The sequence below is a fragment of the Triticum aestivum genome, chromosome 5B (genome assembly GCF_018294505.1).
Source record: "Triticum aestivum cultivar Chinese Spring chromosome 5B, IWGSC CS RefSeq v2.1, whole genome shotgun sequence".
NCBI lineage: Eukaryota > Viridiplantae > Streptophyta > Magnoliopsida > Poales > Poaceae > Triticum > Triticum aestivum.
In genome coordinates, this window is record NC_057807.1 from 168,537,097 (window position 1) to 168,559,495 (window position 22,399).

At 41.7% G+C, this 22,399-nt stretch overlaps 1 long non-coding RNA gene across 2 annotated transcripts; it reads left to right on the forward strand.

Annotated features, from left to right (window-relative positions):
* Window positions 1–5,594: 5,594 nt before the first annotated feature.
* On the forward strand, window positions 5,595–11,498 carry LOC123110930 (uncharacterized). Of its 2 annotated transcripts, none has more exons than XR_006453841.1 (2): window positions 5,595–6,189; window positions 6,269–11,498. It is a non-coding gene; the product is annotated as an uncharacterized lncRNA (long non-coding RNA). The 2 variants fall into 2 exon arrangements; XR_006453842.1 differs by having other exon boundaries at window positions 6,279–11,498.
* Window positions 11,499–22,399: the final 10,901 nt, after the last annotated feature.

A 22,399-nucleotide genomic window follows, 5' to 3' on the forward strand; every position in this document is an offset into this window, starting at 1 on the left:
TAAAATCCAAACTAGTAGCAGTTCAGGTTACATGAGAAAACTGGAAATAATCATTTACTAAGGTTTAGTCAATAAGGAAAAGACAGGTAGAAAGCATACTGCACCCGATTCATGATACATGTCAATGAGTCTTTCAGCAATCTTATAGCACTGATCCTTGTCCCTTTCTTTTCTTTAGAAACACCGAAATCCTCCTCAAACTTTGAAATTCAGATTATATTGCTTAGCTGCAGTATAACTCCCTGACCCGAACTCTTTATTTGGTGCCAGGTAGCACTTTGATGCCGTGTTTATGTTCCAAAACTGCAGGTGGACCGGTGGAATACTACTTCAGTGATGAGGATCTTCAGATGGATATCATGCCATCAATTACCTCTCTTTGGACATCTTCCTTACTTTAGTAACTCAATTTTCTAATGGGAAACTAACGACGGAGGTCCTATAGACCTCTGATGCAAATTACCTATCCACGACAGAGTCATAGAACAATCAAGCTATTCCTTTTCTCTACTAATATTGTGGGTTGTGCGGATCCGGTCAGACCTCGCCGCCGACGGGGAGGCATTGAGGTGGGGGCCATGTCCGTCGTGATACTCATTAGCATAGCAATGAGAGGGCCTTCCGGCTGCAGCGGCTTCATCAACCGACGCGTGTGCCACTGCCATATACAAGAATCATCTACACAAAATTTCTGTTTAGTGCGTTCATGCCTTTTTAATTTGCCAGTGATAGATGCGTGGACTCCCGGAACATGCATTCTAATCAACGGGCGGTGAAACTTTGCGGACACTACAGCAACCCTAATCAATTCAAAGTCACAAACAGGAAAGTGGTAAGCAGCAACTAGACCATTCACTAATTGTAGTAACTGCTTCATCTTACAAGCACACAACTTCAGGAGCGTAGCAAGCAAGCAGAAGCAAAAAATCTGAAGCAACAATAAAAGGCAAACAGTACTCATCGACGGCAACTGGAGCTCTATGCGCCCCCCCGCCAGCGCCATCGGAGACCACCAGCTCGAACGGCCCTACCATGTCACGGACCCTGAAGCCGGAGCCGAACGCTAGGGCGCCGGAGCCGGTGACGAAGTCGACCCCGTGGGCCCGACCACCTTTCACTACGGGGGCGTCGGGGTGGCTCCAGTCAACGGCCATGTCGGAGGCCCACGCCAGCGTGACCGCGACGCCTCATGCGGGCGGGAAACTCGTAGCGCTGCACGGCGCCGACGAGCGCGCCCTCGGCGTCGAGCGGCCAGACCCAGCCCTCGGCGTCGGGGTCCCAACCGTACTTATCGACAACAACGTCGACGACATCGTCGAAGAAGGTGGGATCCAGGGCGGCCACCGGCTCGTGGTCCGCGAATGCGTAGGTGTGGTAGGATGCGTTGGAGGTGGCCGCGAGCGGGGACAGTGAGGCGGCACTGTCGGGGGCGGGGGAGGGGAAAAGCAGCGTGAGGAGTGATGACCCACAAGTATAGGGGATCTATCGTAGTCCTTTCGATAAGTAAGAGTGTCGAACCCAACGAGGAGCAGGAGGAAATGATAAGCGGTTTTCAGTAAAGTTTTCTCTACAAGCACTAAAATTGTAGGTAATAGATAGTTTTGTGATAAGATAAATTGTAACGAGTAACAAGCAATGAAAGTAAATAAAGTGCAGCAAGGTGGCCCAATCCTTTTTGTAGCAAAGGACAAGCCTGGACAATTTCTTATAATGAGAAAAGAGCTCCCGAGGACACATGAGAATTATCGTCAAGCTAGTTTTCATCACACTCATATTATTCGCGTTCGGTACTTTGATAATTTGATATGTGGGTGGACCTGTGCTTGGGTACTACCCTTACTTGGACAAGCATCCCACTTATGATTAACCCCTATTGCAAGCATCGGCAAATACAAAAAAAGTATTAAGGTAAACCTAACCACAACATTAAACATATTGATCCAAATCAACCCCTTACGAAGCAACGCATAAACTAGGGTTTAAGCTTCTGTCATTCTAGCAACCCATCATCTACTTATTACTTCTCCATGCCTTCCTCTAGGCCCAAATAATGGTGAAGTGTCATGTAGTCACGTTCACATAACACCATTAGAGAAAAAGACAACATACATCTCATCAAAATATCGAACGAATTCCAAATTCACATGACTACTAATAGCAAGACTTCACCCATGTCCTCGGAAACAAATGTAACTACTCACAAAGCATATTCATGTTCATAATCAGAGGAGTAATGACATGCATTAAGGATCTGAATATATGATCTTCCACCAAGTAAACCAATTAGCATCAACTATAAGGAGTAATCAACACTACTAGCAACCCACAGATACCAATTTGTGGTTTTGATACAAAATTGGATACAAGAGATGAACTAGGGTTTTGAGAGGAGATGGTGCTGGTGAAGATGTTGATGGAGATTGACCCCCTCCTGATGAGAGGATCGTTGGTGATGACGATGATGATGTTTTCCCCCCTCCCGGAGGGAAGTTTCCCCGACAGAATAGCTCCGTCGGAGCTCTAGATTAGTTCCGCCAAGGTTCCGCCTCGTGGCGGTGGAGTTTTGTCCCGTAAGCTTGCCCACGATTTTTTTCTAGGGTAAAAGCCTTCATATAGCAGAAGATGGACACCGGGTGGGCACCAGGGTGCCCATGACACAGGGGGGCGCGCCGAGTAGGGGTGGGCACGCCCCCACCCTCCTGGCTAGGGTGTGGGCCCCCTGAGGTGTTTCTTCCGCTCAATAATTCTTATTAATTCCAAAAATAAGTTTCGTGGAGTTTCATGATTTTTGGAGCAGTGCAGAATAGGTTTCCAATGTTTGCTCCTTTTCCAGCCAGAATTCCAGTTGCCGGCATTCCCCCTCTTTATGGTAAACCTTGTAAAATAAGAGAGAATAGCCATAAGTATTGAGATATAATGTGTAATAACAACCCATAATGCAATAAATATTGAGATAAAAGCATGATGCAAAATGGACGTATCAAGGAGCAGTAGGAGGATCGGGCAGGTGTAGGGGCACGGAACTGCTATCTCCCGTGCCCCAGGCGGCTGAGGTGTTGAGGAAAAGGAAGCCGAGGTCGTCGGAGGACGATCCGGTCCCCCTGGAGGCCGGGACCAGCGCCGCCGCCTGACTTCGACATCTTCGTCCTCGTGGTGGGTTGGGGACGATGACCTGTAGTCGGGATTGAGGCAGGCACAGACCGGGCGTTGCGTCCGTCCGTTCGGGTGTGAGCGAATCATTTTTTTCCCTTACTAACTTTTATCTGGAGCGCGGATTAATTATCAAAGACTTCAGGGACTGTTTAAAAAAATGTCGTGACGGTGAACCCGACAGATTCAACCCGTGCTTTATTATTATTATTATTATTACTAGTAAAAATGCCCATGCGTTGCAACGAGTCAAAAAAATAGCAAAATATGCTTTATGTTTGCCATTTGTTATATTCAATTCTGATTATCTCCTTTTCGGAGTATGAAGTGTGGATTTGAAGAAGCTGCCTTTTTTAACACAGTACAGACGCAAGCGTTCATATACATGTGCATACACTCACCCCTATGAACGCACACACCCATACCCTACCACTATGAGCACCTCCGAAAAACTGAGTCAATATATCATCTTGAAATTTACAAAGTCACCGTAGGCACATCGTCGTCGACGGGAACGTCTCCTCCTATTGAATGCGCATCGTCGGAAATCATGAAATAAATCTAGGAATAAATGTGAGCATCAGGATTTGAACCCTGGTGGGCTGGGGATACCACAGTCCCTCTGATTAAAGAGTAGTTGTGCATGGAATATTTTGTCAATAGTTTTTTTAACTTTTCGAGAGAACATGAATATTATTTATTTTAAAGTAACATTTTTGTAATTTTTGATCATTTTTTAAAATGGGATTTTTTTTACAATTTACATTTTTAACAAATGATTTTTAAAATAATTTTGATTTATTTGATTTTGAGAATATTTTTAAATGCAATTTTTTTAAAAAAATGGGTCAATTTTTAGGAAATATTGAATATAAAAATGTTGAACATGCTTTAAAATGTTCACATTTTTTGAAATAAAAACCAATTTGATACAACTTTCTCTTAAAAAAGCACATGCTCTCTGTTCGGAGTAAAAAAAAGAATTGTTGGTGTTTGGACCTTGTAGTATAGAGTTGAGAAAGTCATAGTCATGTCCTTCAATGGCACCTCACCTCCTTCGACTTATCACGATCACCGGGTGAAAGAGAAGTGGTGGATGTGTTCTGAGTGGTATACAGACAGTGAAATTGTTGTATACAATTGAAAAATTTAATAACTTATCCAAAAGTTTATTTAGAATTTGCAAAAGATAATAAATGCAAAAGGATTTATAGGATGTTGAATAGTTTTAGAGATAATGTTTTTATTTTTATTATTTAGTCTTGGCCCAAACAAAACACTTCATGCACACAAAAATACAATACACATGCTATTTCCCTAAAAATCATGCACGCACGAACTCATCTCCCTTCCCTTTCCCTATGCTCAAGTATCCCTACTGCTCGAAGTGCCAGGCACTGCCGCCGCCTGGTCGTGTCTCCTCGTCGTTCTCAGGATACAAAGCACTTCATGTCATGTTCTTCCACCATGGCCATCGGACTATATGTTTTAAAACCGAACGGGCAACCGAACCATTGCAGCTGTCACTTGGGTGGACCGCCGGTTCATCGATTTGTTCGTGAGAAAAAAACGAAGTTATTAAAAATAACCTTATATCAAATGAGTACACATAATATTGGATGTAATATAAACATAACCAAGTATAATTTATATGTACTCCACAGATTCAAAACAACAGAAAAATATGAATGGTCATTGCCAGCCAACCTTTTTGTATGTGAGAAGAGAAGGGCCATTGAATTAAAGCATGTGCAAATGCACGCACGCAGCCGATGTCATTTACTTTAATTGCTCCCTCCTCGGCCCATGCACATCCAGCAACAACATCGTTATTTTTATTCTTTTAATTATATAAGAGCAAATTTTATTCCTTCATATTTTTTCATTTCTTGCTTTATAAGAGCCGAATTTACTCCTTTTAATCTCTTCCCTTTTCTTATGAGTGTAATAATTTCTTCCCTTTCTGCTTATATAAGGGCCGAAACTTCCCCTTCTTTTAATTTCTTCTCTTTCATTATGAGTGGAATAATTCCTTTCCATTTTTCTTACATAAGAGCCGAAATTACTCCTTTTAATTTCTCCTCTTTCCTTATGAGTGGAATAATTTCTTTCCTTACTTGCTTACATAAGAGTCGAGTTTACTCCTTCTAATTCCTTCTCTTTTCTTCCTGCTTCTATTCCAGGACCCACTCCTTGAGTTGGCTTATTGATTTCTAATCATACACATGTATAAATTGGTGGGACATGAATACATGATGTAAAGAGATGAGGTTATATTATCAAAATCGATGGCAGATTATATGACCCTCACTATCTTCTCTACTTCTAATGGACGAGTTGGTTGAATAGTCCTACCACTTTCGACTGGTTTTTTTCGTCCGTTTTCTTTCAACCGGTTTTTTTCGTCCCCCATCCCATCCACGCACGCTCCCCCCTCCCAAAAAAACCACCCCGTAGAAAGACCTCTCCTATCGATCCCCTCCATCCCTCGAGGAGACGCCGCCGTCGTCGTACGCACCTCGATCCCCTCGAACGCCCGCGCACAGCCGCCCTCTCCCGTCTCCCCCACCCATACCCGCTTTCTTCCTCGCCGGCGCCGCCCTCTTCCCCGCCCTCGAGCGGGGATGCCCCGGATCGAGTCGCGCAAGTCAGCGGGCCGGCGTCCAGATCCGCCACGGCCACATCTCGTCCAGATGGATGGCGCCGGGAGAGGTAGATCGAGGGGGCGGGTACCGTGTGGGTCTTGGACGCCGCTCCCGCCCGATCCGGTGAGGAGGCCACCGCCACCATGACTCTGGATACAGGTCGGCCCATCGCCACTGGCATGCCTTACCGCAAGGTCGACTCGGGCACCTCCTATCAATGGTTGCCGCGCAGATGATAGTATGATACCGAGGGGCAGCCAGAGTGCCAGACGCCGGCGTGGCGGGTAGACGATGATGCACCTTGCGACGCTGACAGTATCTCCTGCTCCAGCGAAGCACAACGTCTCTTGTAGAAGATATCCTCCGCCTGCAGCGGGATGTGTTCGTTTCCAGGGTGAGATTCTTGTGTCTTTCCTCTTCTTCTCTGGTGACTATGGTTTGCAGATTTGGGATTAGGTAGTAAGCGGCAGCAGGCCTTGGCAGGGGTGGCATTGCAAGAACCTCACACATGGTGAAGAAGATGCAGTTGAAAAGCGACCGGCTCACTCCATTATTCGTTTGGACATCGACAATTATTCGTTTGGATGCATTATTATCAGGTTGTTTCTTCTTAGTTTACTGACAGCAAGAATTGATAGCCTTTTCCTTTTGTACGTTGTGTTTCTTAATCACCTAGCTTACCTGGATTCAAGAGTATGACTATTGGTTGTTGTTTTTTGAGAGGATGACTGTTGGTTGTTGAGAGGATGACTGTTTGCCTCCAAGGAAGCTGCAGGGCTGATCCAAGTAAGCAAGTTTTTTCTTATCTGATCCTAAAACAAATGACTTGACAGAATAAAGTATAAGCAATGGACTGCACTAATATATACAAGTGCATCAATTGTTCTGCTAGCTTTTACATAATGAGCTATTCTTAGAAACTATTCCTGTAAGCATATGCTTTTGTACAGTTTTTTTTTGTTAATTCCTATGTATTAGCTTTGACTTTCTTCAGTTCCGACGTTAAGTACCTCGATCCTTTTCAGTATGCTGAAGGTTGAAAATGAGGCTGTCACTATGAAGAATATTTGCCGTTAAGTTTAAATTCCTTGTTAAAGGTTCAGTAAGATACTTGAATATTGTCGATGTCAAACTGCATGTATACATGACGATAGATTAAAGAATTATGTGCTGATATCTTCCAATGTTGGTTGAACTACATATGCTTTGCTTACAGGTTTTCTAGATAAAAATAAGGGATGATAGGTTTTTGACAAACTTGATTCTAAAGTGAATGCTCACCTAAAGGCTTAATATATAGATACAGTGCTTCCATCACTTGGGTAAGTTGAATGCAAATTTGCACACTTTTCTCTACTATTATGAAATATGTTCGGAGCAAAAAAAATCTCATGAGTACGACAGTTCTCACGATTTTATTGTATGCGTGACATAGATTAGATGAGAATAAAATTTAATCACAGGTATGTTGCCTCCATGGTAAACACTGAAGAAATGGGGGTTGTATATTTTCAGATCAAATAATAGCTTTATTGTTTCTCTATTCTTTCTTTTTTCTCACACAGCATAAAAACTGAATGTATTCATTACTACTACTGAATTGCAAAAAAAAATATAAACTTGGTTCAAATCTTCCTGGTTAGATTTTGCAAAGGACTTGGATGGAGTTTGGTGTGTTAATCAAACAGGGTTCAATATAGAAATTGACATTGGAGAGACTTGTATGTACTGCTAAGACACGGTTCAGCTTGCAGAGGCTGACACGTGCATTGATCTTCAGACAGGAAGAAAAATTAAAGTAAGACATATTCATATATCAAGGATTAGATTTTGTAGAGGATATGAATTGGGCTAGGTCACAATAGATGGTGTTCTTCAGTTATAGAGAAAGGATTGTCGATGTAGGTTCTGTTTGGACATATAGTAGAAATAAAGTTGTATCCTTTTACATGATTAGCTTAGGTACGCACGCAGCAGAGGAAAAATTTCACAAGCTTTAGATGGAGTCTGGTGTGTTAGTCGAATTTGATTCAGAATAGAAACTGATATTGGAAACTTGTATGTACTGACATGACACGGTTCAGATTGCATTGGCTGACGTATGTAGTGATCTTCATATAAAATGGAAAATCAAATCAATCATATGTACCTCCGGGTCTTCTGTCTGATACATGGTCTTCTCATCTTCTTTTGTTTCTGATTAGCATGATTATCTTTTAGTCTGTTAGAATTGTATTGGAAGAAAAGATCGAGGATAACCACCAGGTATAGCATTTGGTTGGATTGATGTTTCGTCCGCACTGCCACTTCATTATTTCCTGTACAGTCCACCTTCACACTCTTGTAAGCTCATGCAAAGATTTCTGACTAAGTTCTCATGATTTATCAATATAAAAAATATTAAATTTTGCAATGTAAATAACTGTGTTTCTTTTGTATGGGTCAGCAGGGATAGGAAACTGAAAGTCACCAGTGGTGAACAACAAGTGCAGATTTCAAGTCCTGTAAGCAAATTGATCATTTCGGTAATTCATTCTTATGTCAGAATTTGATTGCAATTGGGGTTGGAAGGAAGCAACAAAATTCCTATCCTGTAATATGCATTTTTGGTATGTGCCTTGACAGTTGTTCAGGTCGATACAGAATTCCATTCATCTGTTTTTTTAAGGCACTTAATTTAACATTGTTTTTATTTTTGTCTAAGAGATGGATTGCTGTTAAGATTTGAGACATATATACAGGGGCCTACAAGATCCAATTCATGTTAGTTACCTACCCAGTGCTTACCTATAAATCTGGACCTTAGTGCATCTTTCATAAAATGTTATTTTTGTAATTTATAAAAGTGAACAAATTCCTTAAAGTAGTTCTTACATGTGCTATAGACAATTCATCATTTATTAAAGGTGAAAGGAACATAGCTGGGAAATTTATTTGTGAATTTGTTGTCGAGATAGGTAGGTAATGAAACTGTAGCTGTACATGAGAGCAGTTTTTCTATAAGATATTGAAAGCTTTACTTTGGGTGCTTAAGTGCAACAATTACTTCTCCTTGAAGGATCCTGTTTCTGTCTTGGATGGGTGTCTACACATATGCTTGCAGTATATACAATCTATTATTCATTTTTTAGTTTTTAATGGTCAAAAATCATGTTATTCATGTTTGCTCTTTATTAAAATTCTCCCGGGATTTAATTCAGAAAGAATGATGCTCCCGACGATTTAGGTCGTGCTTAGATAGGAGCAACAAGCAATGGCAACAAACTTCACGTAAATGGCCAGTTAGATAAATGCTCCTGTACTCACACATCCCTTACGCCATTTAGATTCGTACACACTTTGTATCAGCATCACCTGGAAACACGTTTATGCTGTCACACATCTCTTGGCATCTAGCTTTCATTTCTTTTTCGAATTTTGCTCAGATTGGAGATGGGAGAGAGAGCAAGGCTCGGTACTTCTTTGCTAACTGTTGATGTTACCCTTCGAAGAAGGGAGAGACACAATAAACGCTTCAGAGTGTTCTAATGTGCTCATTATGTGATTTTATTTGATTATCTAATTTATTCTCTAGACTTTAGCCGGAGTCGAATCCGCCAGGTTGTGCATGGGGATGAGGTTGGAAGACCCAACAGCGTCGGTGAAAAAACATGCTTTTAATGCTTCAAGGTGGTTTTACAATCACCATGCTTTTAATGCCAGCTTCTTTCAGAGTGGGCTAATTCAATGGGCTTACTCAATGTCAGATAGGTTCATATATTAGGTATTATCAACAAGAGTTGGCTGCGGATGCTATATGTATGTTATGGATCAGCCAGGCCCTTAAGATCATGCTCTTAAATGCATGCACAGAACTTAGCTCCAGATTTAACAAGAGTGCATTTTACAATGAGCTTTATTGCCGACGTTGATCATAATCAGTAAGTGTACAGAGCAATATAAGGATTTTCTAATGTTTAATATATGCTTATTTGTAGCATACTATTGCAGACTTGGAGTGAAGTACTGCCATGATAAGTACTCCCTCTGTTCCTAAATACTCCCTCCGTCCCAAAAATTTTGGCTTAGATTTGTCTAAATACGTATGTATCAAGTCATGTTTTAGTATTAGATACATCCGTATCTAGACTAATCTAAGACAAGAATTTTGGGACGGAGGGAGTATAAGTCTTTTTAGAGATTCCACTACAAACTACATACGGATGTATATAGACATATTTTAGAGTGTAGATTCACTCATTTTACTTCGTATGTAGTCCATAGTGGAATCTCTAAGAAGGCATATATTTAGGAACAGAGGGTGTACCAGTTGTACCTTTTCGGAAAAGCTTTTCTTAAGATGTAAAATACAAAAAAGCACATCGTGCTAATTTATTGGTATTTTCTTAGAGCAACCAATTTATTGGTATTTTGTGACTTTCTTTCCTGGATAGTAATCAGTTATACTATTTCATACCTGTTAGAAGGTATATATGAGACAGAGTAGAATCAAATATATATGGGATAGACACTAGAAAACTGCAAGGCGTCGTATGTTGTTTGTTCGAAAAATCCTTGGAATGCCTTGACTTTGGCCTCACACACGCCGAGATGTGAACCTGATGCCTGATTATTATCGTTCCTTCATTGTATGAGAGATGTTCCTGCACATGCTCTTTTCTCTAAGAAGGCATATTTCCTTGCTTGACGAAGGTTGCATCTCTACATGGAAGGTTTGTATGCATATCTTGTCACGTATATTTTTTCATGAAAACATGAGGTGGGCAGTAGGCATCAATCTGTTGTAGGTTCAGAGTTGACAGTGTCGACAACTTTGTATGGTTAAAGGATATTCCAAGTATTTCCACTATTGCAAGATAACAACTTTGATCACTTATGATAAGATGCTTTGGTGTTAAGTTTCTATTTTTTTATGGACCAAGAAGATGAATTATTTCGGCAACATCAATTGCATTTGTACTATCAACAAAAGACTTGTTGCTTGGACAGTTTTACATTTAGAGGTACACTATTATCTCTGCAGTTTATTGTTACTTCTAAAGCTCAATAACATCCATGCGTAGATGCAATGCCAGTCGATTTATGGTTGTCAATGTTAATATTTCTCAATTCATTTTGCAGCAACGGACCTGCTGTGGTAGTAGTAGTGAGGTGGATATATCTGCAAGGACATGAGACATGTAGAACCATTGAAATATTTATATCCACTACATAAAAGGATGTACACATAAGCTCGGTATGTGCTCGGAGAAGGTGCGGTGTTGCGATGAACAAAATGTTGTGTCGTGGTGGTGGTCGCCCTCGGCTACGATGAAGTGTACTCCTTGGAGGAGCGGCCGGTGACGCCGTGGAAGGGAGAGGAGTGGCCGATGACGCCGTGGAGAGGAGGGAACACGGAGGTGTGAGAGCAAGGTGCGTGGGAGGCAACAATGAGAAGCCGTGGTGGGCAGAGCAGCCGCGGAATGAGTTGTGGGTGTGAGTATTGTGTTGTGCGATGAGAGTGATAAATAGATTTTTGTAAGAACAAAAGAAAAGGAGTGGTCGTTCGCCTTCTTAGGGAAAGCAATTGTTTGCTACGAGATAAATGTCACATACTTTTCTATATAGTGAAAATATCACAAATCCTAACAAGTCATTTCTGATGAATAATTAGCAACAAGTGATTTATATGTGAGCCTATAAGATATTAAAATTGGGATGTCACTCACTATTAAGAAACACGATGCCACGATCCTGCTTGCAGCAAGGAGCTAACTAATGAATATATATTAAGCTTATTTTTATTTATTTATTATTTTAATATATGTTTATATGTTCACCTTTTTAGATCAGAGATAAAAATCGATGGCTTCCGGTGATGCTTTGGAAAATGTCGATTGACAAAGTCACTCACGTAACTATACCTGACTAAAACTTGAATTTACAGAATTAGAAGAGATCATACTAATAATAGTTCTTCTTTGTAGAGATATTGTACATGATAATACGACAGGTGTATTTTTATACATGTTTGCTTTTGCATATTATGAGAAAGATGGATATGGATTATGTCAGCGTTGAAAAGGAATTTCTAGACAAGGGTCCCAAGGAAATGTTGTTGGACTCGGCCATAAATTCACCCGAGTAAGTATATATGTGCCATCGGTAAAAAAAAGTCTCGTAGCAACGCACGGGCATTCTACTGGGGATCATAGAATAGTTATTAGGACCCGGGAAGCGTCTGAAACTTGTAGAGCGGAGTCCAGAGTTTAACAAAGATCACAGGTGGCCCGATCTCAATGTTACAAAATGGACGGTCATAGAGCAGTTTTATGAGGCAATACAAACCGACTGGGTAAGCACTTGTTACAATGGTTTGTTTATTGGATTCTTCTGGGTAATATTCTAAAGCATTATTTTATAATATTATAGCGTATCATATGGACTCTTTATGCTAAATTATATGGAATATTGAACATCAAATGCACTATCAGACCAGTTCATCCAGGTATTACATTTGCATACATTATCTCATTATTTTATCTCAAAATATTATATCAAATTATATATTTTTTTCTAGGAGGATATGAAACACTTTCGATGAAAATTAGCTGTCATTTTGCTCGATTCGAAGCTGAATAAGCTAAAAGGAGGTCACATATACCATCAACCTAACGATAAAGAAACTTTACCTAATTCTGATCTCGAGATCCTAGAAAATCCATCTGACGTAGTCCTGCCCCAATCACTATCATGCCCACGGACCAACGTGAATTACTTGCCGGCCTTTGCAACTGCATCATGCCGGTCGATGATGTTGGGTGTTTGGAGTAAGTATCATGTATCAATATTTAATGTGCGCATGTACATTATTATTATTCTTACCGTCCAATTGTTAGGAAGGAATGGGTCCGAAGCTCGACACCGATCCAATGGGCTTAAGTCTTATGAAACTTTAGTGCAAACTTAACATGGAGCAGCCTATGGACAATGATTACTTCAACACCGCCGTGTGCCGCCGTGTGTATACTGGCATGTGACGAGGGAGTATTGTTCACAGACCCTCCTATACACTACATGGATCTAAGATTTTGTGTAAGTTATCGTAACTCTTCATCTATGTGGCATTAGTATGAACATGTTGAAACAATATTTATTTATTTTACTTAGTCCATGATGCTAGAGTCAACACGAGGTCAGAAGTTTTGCGAGAAGGAAACTATCCAGACGTTGGCAACATTATTTGATAGCTGGCCTGGGATGGACAAGAACATCTCATCGTGCAACATGGTAAGTAAAATATTTTGTCTATTGTTATCGTGGTTTATTGTTGTTTCTGATAGCTCCAGTTGTAGATCTATCTTCCCTATGCATCCATCGACCGATACATCTTGTACGTCATCGACAAAGAGGCACGTCGTCTATATATTATGAACCCTATTCAAACATCACAATGGTCACAGGATAAAAATTTAAGGCATGCACTGAAATTAAAAGGTTTTGCAAGGGATTTCAAAGAAGCACTCGAAATAAAGCTGCCTGGTTGGAATCCGGTATATCTAAATGGCAACATTTATTTCCACTTCGTATTCCAACGAGTATAGACGGGTAATGAATTCATAATAAAAAAATTATTTTTGTTATCACTATATTCTTTATATTGTTAATTTAAAAAATTGCACGAATATGTCTGGCTATTTTGTTTTTCATTTTATGCTTTGGTGGAACGGTAAAGAATGGGTCAAGCCGGTTTGCATGGTGAGTATTGTCCGTTACATGTTTTAAGACCTTCGACGTGAAATTTTCATACTAACTATATATATTATTTTCGCAGGATGGGTATTAGTTGAGAAAGCAATTTTTATTATACTTGCTAAAACATCGTGGGAATGAAGCTAAAGGCAACTTTCCCGATATTGTGAAAGAATTTCTTAAGCGCATTATCTAGATATTGATAGTTATGTAACATATGTTAAGGTCGAACATCGCTCAGTTTGTTACATGGACATGTCGTTAATTTTTCTTTTTGTTATCAATTTACAATGCAAAATGGAATTCAATTATTCAATAGTTGTGTATGTGTTATATTGTTTGTACGTTTAACATGTAACTCTTGCAAACTATTTCAAGTGCCCGTGGCAACGCACGGGCACTCTACTAGTTTTTATGTAAAGATCCCAGATAAGAGGTGGCCTTGTCGCCTCCAACTTTTCATTCCCTTTGAATCTTCTAACACAAAGGTCAGCCAGGTCATAGGGGTCAAGACATTTTAACTCACCTTCCCTTTAGTTGCCAATTTGAAGGGAGGGACCGAATTAGGCTGTGTTTATGGCCAATTGAGATGCCACTGTCCATGAGAAATCAATTTAAAATACATAGTGATAACCTGGCTTCTAATCTCTACTCCTAATGGACGACTTGGTTGAATAGTCCCTCCACTTTCAAATGGTTTATTTTCAACCGGTTTATTTTCGTCTCCTTTCCCACCATTTGACCGGTTTACTTTTTCTCCATTATTTTCTTGTAAACAAACACTTTCCTATTGTACAAAAAGAGACAGATTCTAACTTTCCCAACTTATCCAAATCAAGCGATCAATCTTATCAATGCAATTTGCTTTAGGAAACAAATAACAAATTTTAAGGAAATAAATAACTGACTTTAAGGAAAAAAAATCCAATTTACTAATACTCCTGCATCATGATGGAATCAGAACTTTCCTAATACTCCTACATCGCAAATCACCACATATTCACTTGTCGTGGCTTCCGTTCCACGAATAGGAAATATCCAGCAGCTTTGATCCCTTTCACACACGACCAACACAGGCGGATACCACCATGGCAACGCTGCCCATCACTGCCATGCCACACGCAAGGGGGCTCTGCCAGTTGGATCTGGCCGCCTCGCTCCCTCGCACCTGTGTGCCGGGGAGCGACACCGCACGACGCAGACCGCTGGCCGCCGCGTGCACCGGGCACGTCTCAGCCAGGAGCATCGGTATCGGGGCCGGGGGCCACCGTGCGCACTATGCGCTAGCCATGCCTCCAGTGGGTCGGTGCAGCCAAGGTCGCCGTCTCGTCGGGGGCAACGTGAGGGTGCGGGCGTCACGGGTCGCCGTCATCGTGGACGGTGAGCGTGCCGAGGATGCCGCTTGCGCGTGCAGGCCGGGCGTCGAGCTGCATCGACGTCGTTGAGGTCCCCGACAGCGGCAGGTGCTAGCGGCCTCCTCCGCCGCGTGATGCGGCTGTGCTGCGGAGAGCCGGGCCGAGGGCCACTCGTAGGAGCAGCGTGTCGTGGCTGTGGTCTCCACTAAGACGGGAGGACTGGTGCTACTGCATGCCTCTTCCACAAGGATATTATTGCTGCAGTGATGGCGAGCGGCACAGGCCGGTAGTACCAGCCCCAATGATGGATGGGCCAGGAGAGACATTGAAGCCGTGGGCACATAGTACAATCAGCTGATGAACTCTCCACGGAGCTAAAAAGAGTAAAAAAGCTCTCCCTCTCCTGCCAGCTTGCATCTCAATTATTTATTTTTGCTGCTTGCTGTTCTACATATCAATGCATTCACACGGTGATACAACTTGATTCAAGTGCTTGCATACAAGTAGAATTGCTATTTTTTGTGCCAAAAAATTATATGTTATCCTGAACTTTTGTCTGCTTGTTTCCACTGTGATGCAGACAGAAATGGTATATTATCGGGTAAATTACACATTAGCTGAGAGCGATATGAATGTATATTGCGAATAAAAAAACTATTTCTTTAGTTGTACTGCTCTTGTTTATGTATGCTGAATTACAAGCGGGCAAGCGGCCAATGAGCATGGAGATATAATGATCAGTGATACAAGTGGTGGTGATAGGGAGGCTTTTGTTTCAGCTTGTTTATTTTCGTTTTTGATACATGGATACTGGATTCATAGCTCTCCTGGGCAATCAGTACATGGCCATAATTCTGATCGATGTGGTGCAATCAGTACACGGAAGTCTGACCGATGTGGTGGGGATGGTCTCTGATGTTGGATAATATCTATTTTCTCTTCTTGATTGTAGGTCACTCTCATAGAACTTATATGCCTATGCTTTGGTTAATGCATACTCACTACGGGTATGGTCTATTATTGATGTTCATACACAGAATTGGTTTTGCCAAATTATGTTCGATTAACATGTTGTTATAATAATAGAAAGCTTTTGCAAAATTTTGCATGATGTCGTATTAAGCTTGATGGAACTAACGTCCCAAAAATGGCAATCTCTATTGGTGTTTTTTTATCTCTGTTGATAAGTTTTGATCTCAGGTTGCACGTAAAGTTCTTGACCCATATCCTAAATACCACATATAACCTTTGATTGTTACTTGAATACATATGATGTTGAATCTGTCTCCTTTGGATCTCCAAATAATTTGCAATGTTGGGTACCACAAAATAGATTGAGCAGCTATCACACATTAGACTAATAATAAATGGCATGTTACCTGGTCGTTCTCTTTATACACAATAGTATAGTTATATATACCAACTGTAGAAAAATATTCATTTGCCACTGAAACTTATATTTGTTTTCTATTTCGGATATTAAGAGCATCTACAATTGGACCCCTCAAACATCCCATTTGAGAGTCCGATCATTGTCCTGGACAGAAAAGAGAAGAAAAAAGGCCACCCAATCACAATCCCTACTTTGTCTGGGTATGTCCAGTCCGTCCGCAAATCCCCCATATCCAACCCATATGTGAGGAGCATATAAGGATGTCCGAGCTGTTCGGGCATGTTCTCCAAGGAGCACCCAGGTAATAGACTAGCTCTTTTGTTTGCATCATTATCATTAGCTAATTAATTCTCTTTATTTCAGTAAATGTAGAACAAAAAATAGTCTATGAGCTTTTGAATCAAAAAGTTTTTTGAGTAGGACCTTATGCTCTTTTAAGTGAACTGAGAGCACTGACAGTTTTGCAAAGTAATTGCCTCCTATGAGTGTTTGGTAGTGCTTTGTGCTCCAATTTCAGTTGCATTGCTTTTGATGTATGAATGAACTATTTTCCTCATTTGGTAATTAACACAACTGACGTATTTCTTCATGAGAACAGATATTTTTGTAGTGTACAGTACAATTTTTTTGTTAGTTACCCTCCCTATAAACCTATTGTACTCATTTATCAAGTTTGCATTGTTAATATATCCAGAATTGGTTGTGACTGCAAAGTGCAGAAGAAAAATCAATTGCTGCAAGCAAAAGTATTATTTTGGAACATTTGTATAGATGTTGTATAGTAGTGACCAGCACCAATACTTTAGAACATTGTGTCCATTATTTCCCTTCTGCTCTAAAGAAAGCGAAAGATACTAAATATGTTTTTCATCTTGCCCGGGTTAAGTGTGCACCTGGGAAAAATAAAACTAATCATGTGCAAGGTGGCAAACAGAGATGGGGAAGCAGGAGGAAGATGCTGATGTTTGTCCGACGCAATCAGATGCTGGTGTTTGTCCGACGCAACCAGCGACGGGGAGCTGGCGGAGACTAGGAGTGGTGACTGGTGAGTGGTGATGGCGGCCTCGAGCGGTCGGCACCAACGGCGATAAGGCAATCACCGCGACGGGCGCCCATTTGATGTCCGGACGTCCGAACACGTCTGCTCGTCTGAGCGAGAAATCTACATTTGATTTCTTCATGCATCATAGCCCGTAGCAACGCACGGGCATTCTACTAGTGTAAATAAAAATCCAATTCTTTTTCAATTGGATACCCAAATTTAGCATACTGCACATTCAGCTCTCTTATCGTCAGTGTTTGGTTCTGCAAAAGTAGGTTCAGCATAAAATCAAGTCAGCTTCTCTGCACACAATATCCCGGCAGAAACAGCAAACCTTTGCATCATTCAAATGTCGCAGGTGACTTGTTTTAGTTCGGGATCTTGAAAAAATTAAACCAACATACCTTTCCCGGCAACAACCAGCAGTGGTAAGCATGTGCCACTGGAGCCCGACCAACTTCCCATGATCCCATTTACTGTCTCCTATCCACGGTGACAAAGGGAAAAAGGTTTCTACGGACTTAGGCGGGCATCTACTATCAGGTTTCAGATTGAGAACACTCACCGCCTGCTGGTAAGGTCGGGACTGTGGTCGTCCGTCTCCGCTTCTCCGGCCGATAAGATCATTGAGATCGACCAGCCAGCTGGGTACTCATCACCTTGCTCCGCTGAATCTGCTTGAGGCTGTCGTTGGTGCTTCGTGCGGTCTGCAGCCGGGCTCTGAAGTCCTCGATTTGCTGTTCGATTCACCACAGTGAGCAGGGAACAATGTCAGGAGAACAATGCCGCTTTCCGATCAAGACGGTAGAATAAATCGAGATTATTTCGAAATAAAACGAACAACAAACTTCATGCATCTATGTGAACAAAATTATAATCAGCAGGGAACATAATTATATTTTGACAGAAGCCTCTGACCCGATTGAAATCACAACCGGTACAATTTTCTACATTTGGTCTTCACAACTATAAAAAAGAAGAAGAATAAATATAAACCATCATGTCAAATCCAAGACAATATTATCAAGGTTAAGAAAAATCGAATCACATCATAGTCCACTGCAATGAATTCTCAAATATCTTGGAATTACTCTGCTTCGTGTTATTTAGTATGCTTGCTCACCTTCCCATAGAGTGTCCGTTGATTCAGCTAGCTGGTGATTGTTTTTAGTCCATAAGTAGCAAATTTGTTGTACATGCTTCACGCATGTAGAAAACAATCCACAATGCTGTTTTTTTGTCTGTGAATCATGTGCACAGCCCATGACAACATAACTGAAGATATACTAAATGCTTTCTAGTCAACTCTTCAAATGACTAATCGATACGGTAAGTCCTCGCTATATCTGTAGGTAAGAACCGAATATCCCGGTCTGTTTTCTCTACCAGTTCAAATCTCACCGAAGTAGTGAGTACTAAAAATATAGCAGAAGGGATAACCTGAAGTAGCTATTATTAACCAAGCATCATATATATTAGCTGCCCATTAATGGGTAGTTCGTACAATGTACACAATTTCTGTTGAAGTAATAAAAGTGATGGAAGACCTCAAGTAGGTTCAACCCAGATTACTTACACGTGCAATGCACTTGCCATCAATCAGGCTTAAAATTGGTTCATAGGAGACGGAGATATTGGGTTAGAACTCCCTTGTTTTTACATTGATTCTAGGGTGGATGTAGTAGTAGGGCTCTCTTGAATCTGGATGATGTGCCAGTTGTTGGGGAACGTAGTAATTTCAAAAAAATTCCTACGCACACGCAAGATCATGGTGATGCATAGCAACGAGAGGGGAGAGTGCCGTCCACGTACCCTCGTAGACCGTAAGCGGAAGTGTTATGACAACGCGGTTGATATAGTCGTACGTCTTCACGATCGACCGATCCTAGTACCAAACGTACGGCACCTCCACGACCTGCACACGTTCAGCTCGGTGACGTTCCACGAACTCACAATCCAGTAGAGTTTCGAGGGAGAGTTACGTCAGCACGATGACGTGATGACGGTGTTGATGAAGCTACCAACGCAGGGGTTCGCCTAAGCACCGCTACGATATGACCGCGGTGGATTATGGTGGAGGGGGGCACCGCACACGGCTAAAGATCAATGATCAACTTGTGTCTATGGGGTGCCCCCCTCGTCCGTATATAAAGGAGTGGAGGAGGGGGAGGGACCGGCCCTCCTAGGCGCGCCCCAAGGGGAGTCCTACTCCCACCGGGAGTAGGACTCCAACCCTTCCAAGAGTAGGAGTAGGAGAGAGGGAAGGAGGAGATAGGGGAAAGGAAAGGGGGGCGCCCCCCCTCCTTGTAAAATTCGGACTAGACAGGGGAGAGGGCGCGCGGCCTGCCCTGGCCGCCCCTCCTCTTCTCCACTAAGGCCCAATAGGCCCATTACACTCCCCGCGGGGTTCCGGTAAACCCCCGGTACTCCGGTACTTGTCCGAACTTGCCCGGAACCCTTCCGAAGTCCAAACATAGTCATCCAATATATCGATCTTTGTGTCTCGGCCATTTCGAGACCGCTCGTCATGTCCGTGATCATATCCGGGACTCCGTACTATCTTCAGTACATCAAAACACATAAACTCATATTACCGATCGTCACCGAACGTTAAGCGTGCGGACCCTATGGGTTCGAGAACTATGTAGACATGACCGAGACACGTCTTCGGTCAATAACCAATAGCGGAACCTGGATGTTCATATTGGCTCCTACATATTCTACGAAGATCTTTATCGGTCAAACCGCATAACAATATACATTGTTCCCTTTATCATCGGTATGTTACTTGCCCGAGATTCGATCGTCGGTATCTCAATACCTAGCTCAATCTCGTTACCGGCAAGTCTCTTTACTCGTTCCATAATGCATCATCCCGCAACTAACTCATTAGTCACATTGCTTACAAGGCTTATAGTGATGTGCATTACCGAGAGGGCCCACAGATACCTCTCCAACAATCGGAGTGACAAATCCTAATCTCGATCTATGCCAACTCAACAAGTACCATCGGAGACACTTGCAGGGCACCTTTATAATCACCCAGTTACGTTGTGACGTTTGGTAGCACACAAAGTGTTCCTCCGGTAGTCGGGAGTTGCATAATCTCACAGTCATAGGAACATGTATAAGTCATGAAGAAAGCAATAGCAGTAAACTAAAACGATCAAGTGCTAAGCTAACGGAATGGGTCAACTCAATCACATCATTCTCCCAATGATGTGATCCCATTTATGAAATGACAATTCATGTCTATGGTTAGGAAACTTTAACCATCTTTGATCAATGAGCGAGTCAAGTAGAGGCATACTAGTGACACTATGTTTTTCTATGATTCTAACACCCATGGAGTGTTGGTGCTGATCATGTTTTGCTCGTGAGAGAGGCTTAGTCAACGGGTCTGCAACATTCAGATCCGTATGTATCTTGCAAATCTCTATGTCTCCCACCTGGACTTGATCATGGATGGAATTGAAATGTCTCTTGATGTGCTTGATTCTCTTGTGAAATCTAGATTTCTTTGCTAAGGCAATTGCACCTGTATTGTCACAAAAGATTTTCATTGGACCCGTTGCACTAGGTATGACACCTAGATCGGATATGAACTCCTTCATTCAGACTCCTTCATTTGCTGCTTCCGAAGCAGCTATGTACTCTGCTTCACACGTAGATCCCGCCACGATGCTTTGTTTAGAACTGCACCAACTGACAGCTCCACCGTTCAGTATAAACACGTATCCGGTTTTTAATTTAGAATTGTCCGGATCAGTGTCAAAGCTTGCATCGACGTAACCATTTACGGTGAGCTCTTTGTCACCTCCATAAACAAGAAACATATCCTTAGTCATTTTCAGGTATTTCAGGATGTTCTTGACCGTTGTCCAGTGATCCACTCCTGGATTACTTTGGTACCTCCCTGCTAAACTAATAGCAAGGCACACATCAGGTCTGGTACACAACATTGCATACATGATAGCGCCTATGGCTAAAGCATAGGGAACACTTTTCATTTTCTCTCTATCTTCTGCAGTGGTCGGGCATTGAGTCTGACTCAACTTCACACCTTGTAACATAGGCAAGAACCCTTTCTTTGCTTGATCCATTTTGAACTTTTTCAAAACTTTATCAAGGTATGTGCTTTGTGAAAGTCCAATTAAGCGTCTTGATCTATCTCTATAGATCTTGATGCCCAATATATAAGCAGCTTCACCTAGGTCTTTCATTGAAAAACTTTTATTCAAGTATCCTTTTATGCTATCCAGAAATTCTATATCATTTCCAATTAACAATATGTCGTCCACATATAGTATTATAAATGCTACAAAGCTCCCACTCACTTTCTTGTAAATATAGGCTTCTCTAAAAGTCTGTATAAAACCATATGCTTTGATCACATTATCAAAACGTTTATTCCAACTCCGAGAGGCTTGCACCAGTCCATAAATGGATCGATGGAGCTTGCACACTTTGTTAGCACCTTTTGGATCGATAAAACCTTCTGGTTGCATCATATACAACTCTTCTTCTAGAAATCCATTCAGGAATGCAGTTTTGACATGCATTTACCAAATTTCATAATCATAAAATGCGGCAATTGCTAACATGATTCGGACATACTTAAGCATCGCTATGGGTGAGAAAGTCTCATCGTAGTCAACCCCTTGAATTTGTCGAAAAACCTTTCACAACAAGTCGAGCTTTGCATACAGTAACATTACCGTCAGTGTCAGTCTTCTTCTTGAAGATCCATTTATTCTCTATGGCTTGCCGATCATCGGGCAAGTCAACCAAAGTCCACACTTTGTTCTCATACATGGATCTCATCTCAAATTTCATGGCCTCAAGCCATTTTGCGGAATCTGGGCTCACCATTGCTTTTTCATAGTTCATAGGTTCGCCATGGTCAAGTAACATGACCTCCAGAATAGGATTACCGTACCACTCTGGTGCGGATCTTACTCTGCTTGACCTACGAGGTTCGGTAGTAACTTGATCTAATGTTTCTTGATCAGTATCGTTAGCTTCCTCACTAATTGGTGTAGGTGTCACAGGAACCGATTTCTGTGATGAACTACTTTCCAAT